The sequence below is a fragment of the Arachis ipaensis genome, chromosome B09 (genome assembly GCF_000816755.2).
Source record: "Arachis ipaensis cultivar K30076 chromosome B09, Araip1.1, whole genome shotgun sequence".
NCBI lineage: Eukaryota > Viridiplantae > Streptophyta > Magnoliopsida > Fabales > Fabaceae > Arachis > Arachis ipaensis.
The window spans coordinates 23093213-23101220 of record NC_029793.2 but is presented as its reverse complement, the minus strand read 5'-3'; the positions used below and the strand labels follow the sequence as shown (position 1 = coordinate 23101220).

Sequence of the window (8008 nt, the reverse complement as noted above, 5' to 3'; positions counted from 1 at the left end):
ATATCAAAAATAGTAAACACACTCAAAGATAAGTCTTAAACACCAATTCGGTTCAGAAATTCCATAAAATCACCACAAAACAAGATAATCCAATTAAATTCAATACACAATTGTAAGCTTCAAAGTTAAGCCAATTTAGTCAAAAACAGATTAATATAGCCTACTACCCGTAAATGAATCACAATTCTCATGAAAGATACAGAAAAAATTTCAAAAGGGTGTAAACTAGTAATCACTAAAATAATACACTTCTTACTATATCAAATACAAATGCTTAAATATCATTAATATTAAGTTATCCTTCTAGTGTAGTTACATCAATTAGAGAGTCAATTACCAATTGCTCTACAAAAACCAAATGTATTGTCAATAGTGACACTAACCATGGAATGAGTGCTGAATCCAAAGCTAGCTAATAGCAACAACAGCAGCAACTTTGAGTTGAGACTTCATTTATTCCAACAAATACACTACAAAGAGAGTCCAAGAGTGTTTATTTCAAGACATATGTATTGGAAGTATATCCTACTTGTGTAAATACATATGGATAATGTAAGGCCCAGAATCTTTGAAAAGTCTTATTATGATCAAGTCTCAAATCCTACAATTATTTATAGCCTTAATTTCAGAGATTATTTTATTAAAGATAATTAAGGCAAGTTTTGATTTATTGGATTTGAGATAAGTTATGGTTATTATCCAATTTTATAATTATTGGATTATTTTCTATCGATTGTATCTGCCTTATGTATTATTTGATTGATTCGAATGACTATGGATGTTGGTTTGGCCGAATTGTTGTGTGGCTTGTGAAATGTAATGTTTGGAGTTGATTCTTTAAAGATTTGAAATGAGTTTAATCCGTTGAGGATTGGTTTGAATTGAGTCAATTATTTTGATGATGTGAAAGATAGAATACTCTTGAAATTCAGCCTGGGTTTCTTTAATTGATTTGGTTTTGATAAATGATTTATTGTTGAACCGATTCTTTAGAGCTTTAGAAATGAGTTAAATCGGTTGATATTGAGTTGAACAAGTCCAACAGTGTTTATTCCAACTCTTAACTCCACTACTATACGTACACTACTTGTGTAAATATTTAAGACAATCATTATATGATGTTCAACTAATTAACAATATTTTCAAGACAATAAAATAACAATATTAGCAAGGAAAAATAAGTGAAACTATGTTAAAAAGCAATCAATTGTTTACCAAATTGTTGCTTAACTTTAGGAACACCAAATAATGAAGTACCAATCAATTTCACACTGCCATCTATATGATTTCTGTGATTCACTGTCTCTCTAATCTGCTTTAGGGCTTGTGCCTTTTCTTCTGCTTTATGCTCCAATCTTTTGTACTGTAAATAGAACAAAAACCAACTCACACAACAATATTGTGCTCCAAAGATTAAAAACATGACAGAAGAGAAAAAAGAAACAGTGCACTAAAAACATTCCAACTTATGCTAACCTACACAAAGAAAAACACTACAGCTAATCAAATATGATATTTATAACACAGAAAAGCCAGACTCACTTTTCCATTCAGCACTGCAAGTACTTTTTCGAGAAGTCCCTGCATTTTTCAGACTGGTGACCCGCAGTTTTCAGACAACCCAAATATTCTTTCTTCTCCTTAAACAAACACAACACACAAAATTGATGAGAAATAATTTATCCCCCTAACAATTCCTTGTAAACATCTTCCTTATGACCAAATAAGGGAAGAATTAATTACTTTCTAAGATATCGATTGTATCAACATATTGATTGTATCAATATTAGCATTAAGGAAACATTTACTCATTATCGATTCGACTAATCGTCCAGAAACAAATACACAAGTTGCAACGGCTTATTCCTCAAAATTCAACTATAACCATAGATATAATATAGGTTAAGACACAGTTGCATATTGAAAAACTAAGATGAAAGCATTACCAGGTCACATAAATGCATGTGGTCTAATGGGAAAATACCCTTTTCAGGAGGCACTGGACAGAGCCCTCTATTGCCACCAAATGCGCCACCTATTATAATCAATAAGTGTATCAAACCAACTATCAATCATTTTCTTCACTATTTCACCAAATTCACACGATAGAAGAAAAAATTCATATTTGAAGAAACATAAATTTAAGCAAAAATTCCTCCAGCGCTTCAATTAAAATCCAGCTAGTGCTTATATAAATTACTTAAACCCTAATAATAATAATAAATTTGGCGAGGAATAGAATAAGCAAATGGTACCTGCACTCATTTGTAGGAATGGAAAAGGTTTCGCAGAATCGGAATCGGAATCGGAGAGAAATTTTAATTTTCATTTTGTTGATATGCTTCATAGGACCTTAGGAGTATTATTGATAATGATTGTAGAGAAATTCCCATACCCCAAATGATTATAGTTCTCATCGGCTTAAGTCCCGTTTTAATTAAAAAAATAGTAAATAATAATAGTAATAAAGAGAATTGCATCAATTTAATACTTAAATTATGCACATGATATCAAATTAATATTGATATTCAAATATTTATTTTTTTAAATATTTTAATATTGTTGCTGAATGGTTTCTTTTCTTAAATTGTGAGTCTAGCTGCACACATTATATATAAACAGAATTAAAATTTGAAAAGAGAGCAAGAAATAATAGAGAAGAAGAGTACCTCTCTTCCATCCTTCATCTCAAAGGCTAAATGATGAAAACAGAATAGTAAATAGAAATAAGAGAGCATACTTCACTTTCAAACTGATGCATAGACCCTGCAGTCAATGAAATTTATTATTGGAACATATAAAACCATAGGGAATAAGTAATATTTTACTCCTGGCTTAGAGGTCCATGATGTATCAATTTACAAAATGTAAACAAGAAAAGAAACATATATGTATATATTCCACAAACACTTCATACATCTAAGGTCTAACCTTCACTTTCTTGAGGAGTTCAGGATCAATATCAATATTATGTTCATCAACCATGTAATCTATCATCTTCACTGACATTTTCTTATAGGACCTGAAAGTAATGTTAATTCAAAAGGATGAATTCTCAACCAACACATTGTTGCAGGTTTTAGAAAGTCAATTTAACTCCTTAAATAGAAATAAACAAATTCAGAAAATATAATTTTTTGGAATGTTGTTGGAAGAAGCAGGAAACATGTGCTATTAATCATGTGAAGAAACTTCAATGTACGGAGAGAAGTCAGAAAACCTGAATTAACAAGCACATCATAGAATTACCATTTGTCACCATTAAAGACCCGGGAAAGGAACTTGCCCTCAAACATGTGGCTGAAGGGACCATGGCCAACATCATGCAGTAATCCTAGGCAAAATATCATATCATATTAGTAATAATAACAAAATAGTGGAATTAGAAGTAATAATAACAAAATATCATTCATATGTAGTAAGTTGACTCACCTAACTGCTTCAAATCATGAAGTCTGCATAAATTTTTTATTATGTGATCATAGATGTAGCCAATTTGATATTTAACAAACACCATGCGACATAGATGTTTCTAAATAAAATCAATTTATTAATTATGTTATTAATCAGATCTGAATTCTAAACTCATGTGGTTGCCTTGTTCATTGATACTGAAAATGTATTGTTTGAGCTTCAAAGATAATCTGCCATGGTCTTCTCAAATTTTTACTAAACCTGGTCCAAAAGTATATCACTATCATCTTAAATTTCAATTTGATATAGATGTCAAGTTTCCCTCACTGTATATATGTGCCATTGAAATATATAAGATTAGAAAAAATATTCAGTGTTATGTAAGGACATGAAGGTTGTCTAAATCTACTTTTTACTAACTTAAGATGACTATTAAAGCCTCAAAAGTTTTAACTAAAAAATGTTATGACAAAATAAACACTAATACACTAAACACTCAGAATGATTGAACAACTCTCTTAAAAGTTATTACAATTTTCTTTTTCTCAACGTGTGTTATTTGAACAAAGATTTTCATTCTAGACCACTGGAGATACAGAAGCAGAGAAAAGTTTTTTTTTTATATAATTCATCAACACCTTTTCCTTCTAAGAACTTCAAGAACAGATTGTGCTGTGCAATAAGCTATAGCCTGAACAGTGATCATTGGATTCACACCCAATGCTGTAGGGAACACACTTGAATCTCAATTTATCAGTATCACGAAATATTAGTATCAAAATAAAAGAGTATCACAAAATCAAAATTCAAAAATGAGCAAATCAATTTATCAGAATTTCAATTAAGAGAATAAACAATTCATCAAACACTTGGAGTGCTTGATAATTTGAAACAATGTTATATCACATAGCAAAGCATTCAGAATTTGCGGATGAAAAACAACGAAAACGAATAAAAAGGAAAAAGAGAAGGAGAACCAGAAACTGAGAACGAGTGGAAAGAAGAGCGTACACAAGGGATAGAATGCCGATGGAGAACATGAGCGTCATTGGCGGAGGAGAGTTGACCGAAGAGGTACTTTCTCTCGATCTCAAAGGCTTGGGCGTTGCGATTAGATTTGGAAACGCGTTGGTGAAAGTGATGCCTTGGCTCGATCTCAATGGCTTTATGGCAGAAGCAGAAAGGAGATGAACTCTAGCGGCGGCCATGGCGGCGGAGGCAGCGGCGGAGATGGCGGTGGAGATGTCTATCGCAAGTTTAGGGTTTCGATGAGCTCTGACTCTTCAGTTCTCTATTCGAGTGTTCTCATGGATATTGAAAGAGTTTTAATTACTTGATAATTATAACGGTGGAGTTTCATTGTTAATCTGTGGGAGTTTATTAAAATGTCACAAATAAAATATATTGTGGAAGTTTTTAAAAACCCCCTTTAAAAAACACTCACAAATATATATAAATCTTATAGTGAACATTGAGTCAGTTTTGAAACGTTTGGGACTTAAATAGGACGATTCAAATGTTAGAGAGAACTTTAAAACTTATCCCAAACATTGGGGACAAAAACGATACTTTACTCTTTATATATTTATACATATTATTCATATGTTTTCTTACTAAATAAGCCGGCACTAGAATAATAAAAAATGCATAGTATAATAAAAATATTTTATGAGATACCAAATATGTGTTTCTATACTCAATAGCTGATTGATAGCTATTTTTTTTACACGTAATTTGATTGTTTATTTTTTGGTTTAAAGATTAATTATTTTCAAAAATACAAAATCCTTCACCACATATATTTATATATATTGCTTCACATATCTTACTTACGAAAGAAACTGCCACCAGAATATAATCAATTTTTTTTTATCGCAGTGTAATCAAAACTTTGTATGAATATCAAATATGTTTTCTTAAACGTTGTGTGTTTTTGTGTTCATGTAGTATTATTTAATATTTTTATAATAAATTAATTGTTTACAACATTAGTTGCTTTATTTTAGGAAAAAAAATCTATAAGATATTTCATTAGATACATTTGAAAATTTACTTACCACCTTTAATTTCTACTTATAATTCATCGATGTTTACCATGAATTATGTCCGTTATATTTACCAAAAGCATTATAAATACCATTAAAAATAGTTGAAATGTCAAGGCTTTTTTTTAAAATAAATAAAAAATTCATATTTACTATTTTACATTAAAATACAAATATTTATCATTTTACGTAGTATTTTTCAATTTTGTAGGTACTCAATTTTACAATTAATGATTGCAAAATAGAAAAAGAAAATTTAAGTTTTCAATTTTGTAAATGGTGGCAGCAAAATTGGACGAGTAAAAAATAGATATGTAAATAAAGAAATATTCTCATTTGGATTTAAATATAATATTAAAAAATAAAAAAAATAAAAAATAAATTAAAATTTTTGTTTTAGTTTAAATTTCATAAAATTTGTATTTTTATAAACTTATGAATTTAAAATAGAACGATAAAAACGGTAAAATTCATTAAAAATTATCCTTTTACTCATTAGCATTTAAAGAATTATTATCCAAACTTTTGATGATGAAATAAATTAATATGAAGTATAATCCTCTAAGGTGTCAATAATCTATGTTCTGCTGGTCTAATTTTGCAGGCATTGCGTGCCAAATTGAAAACTTAAATTTTTTTTTGTTTTTTTTATTTCACTGGTATTGACTCGAAATTCAGTGTCTGCGTAATTTAAAAATACTACGTAAAATGCTAAATATTTATATTTTAATATAAAGTGATAAATATGATTTTTTATTTATTTATTATTAAAAAAAGTCGAAACTTCATAATAATTTGTTAATTCTCTTATGTGTTCTCTAAATCATTTCATGTCTAACGGACAATGATTCCTTTCTCTTGTTATGCCAAGAGCAATTGCTTCATTTCACGTTATTTAATTCTTTAACATTCAATGCATATGTGATAGTTAATATACTGAAAAAATATTCATCAAATCAAATCAATAACGTACCAAACGATTCTACCAGATTGAAGGAGGTAAGTGATGATTCCCTTCAAGTAACAAATTATTTCTTGTAATTGTTTCATGAACAAAGTACGTAGTCTAACATGTTATATTAATATAATTTATGTTTTTTTGAATTGAAAATGTTGAAGTGCAAAATAAACTCTCCATCTACTGTTCCTATTTTCAGAAAGAGAAAGAAGAAAAGTAGAAATGTATCTCTCAATGATCGAATTTTTTTTGGTAGTAATGTAAGAAGAGCAAATATAATCTCTAATGGCTAAAGTAGTCTTAACGTTTACAAGAAGTCTTTGAATAAAATATTATTATAGTTGTGGAATTCATAACACGCAACGAAAATAATAAATAATCAATAATGATTTATTTTGTGTTTAATATTTTGTTAAAACATTATAGAATAAATAAAATGAATTTAGTTGAGATCTTATTAAAACTTAAAATTCTAATTTTGAAACTCATCATACAATAACTAATTATTCTTAACAGATATTTAAGATTCTCAATTATCATATATAATACTAAAAATTCATTAAAAATTATCCTTTTACTCATTAGCATTTAAAGAATTATTATCCAAACTTTTGATGATGAAATAAATTAATATGAAGTATAATCCTCTAAGGTGTCAATAATCTATGTTCTGCTGGTCTAATTTTGCAGGCATTGCGTGCCAAATTGAAAACTTAAATTTTTTTTTGTTTTTTTTATTTCACTGGTATTGACTCGAAATTCAGTGTCTGCGTAATTTAAAAATACTACGTAAAATGCTAAATATTTATATTTTAATATAAAGTGATAAATATGATTTTTTATTTATTTATTATTAAAAAAAGTCGAAACTTCATAATAATTTGTTAATTCTCTTATGTGTTCTCTAAATCATTTCATGTCTAACGGACAATGATTCCTTTCTCTTGTTATGCCAAGAGCAATTGCTTCATTTCACGTTATTTAATTCTTTAACATTCAATGCATATGTGATAGTTAATATACTGAAAAAATATTCATCAAATCAAATCAATAACGTAGCAAACGATTCTACCAGATTGAAGGAGGTAAGTGATGATTCCCTTCAAGTAACAAATTATTTCTTGTAATTGTTTCATGAACAAAGTACGTAGTCTAACATGTTATATTAATATAATTTATGTTTTTTTGAATTGAAAATGTTGAAGTGCAAAATAAACTCTCCATCTACTGTTCCTATTTTCAGAAAGAGAAAGAAGAAAAGTAGAAATGTATCTCTCAATGATCGAATTTTTTTTGGTAGTAATGTAAGAAGAGCAAATATAATCTCTAATGGCTAAAGTAGTCTTAACGTTTACAAGAAGTCTTTGAATAAAATATTATTATAGTTGTGGAATTCATAACACGCAACGAAAATAATAAATAATCAATAATGATTTATTTTGTGTTTAATATTTTGTTAAAACATTATAGAATAAATAAAATGAATTTAGTTGAGATCTTATTAAAACTTAAAATTCTAATTTTGAAACTCATCATACAATAACTAATTATTCTTAACAGATATTTAAGATTCTCAATTATCATATATAAT

At 28.3% G+C, this 8008-nt stretch overlaps 1 long non-coding RNA gene across 11 annotated transcripts; it reads right to left on the bottom strand.

The window, feature by feature from the left end:
* LOC107618906 lies at nt 1088–4769 on the bottom strand. Of its 11 annotated transcripts, none has more exons than XR_002353501.1 (6): nt 4426–4769; nt 3250–4137; nt 2932–3022; nt 1947–2766; nt 1543–1640; nt 1088–1363 (listed from the first exon to the last, which is right to left on the bottom strand). It is a non-coding gene; the product is annotated as an uncharacterized LOC107618906 (long non-coding RNA). The 11 variants fall into 11 exon arrangements; XR_002353504.1 differs by having other exon boundaries at nt 3250–3669; nt 4426–4766; XR_002353500.1 differs by having other exon boundaries at nt 3250–3675; nt 4426–4765.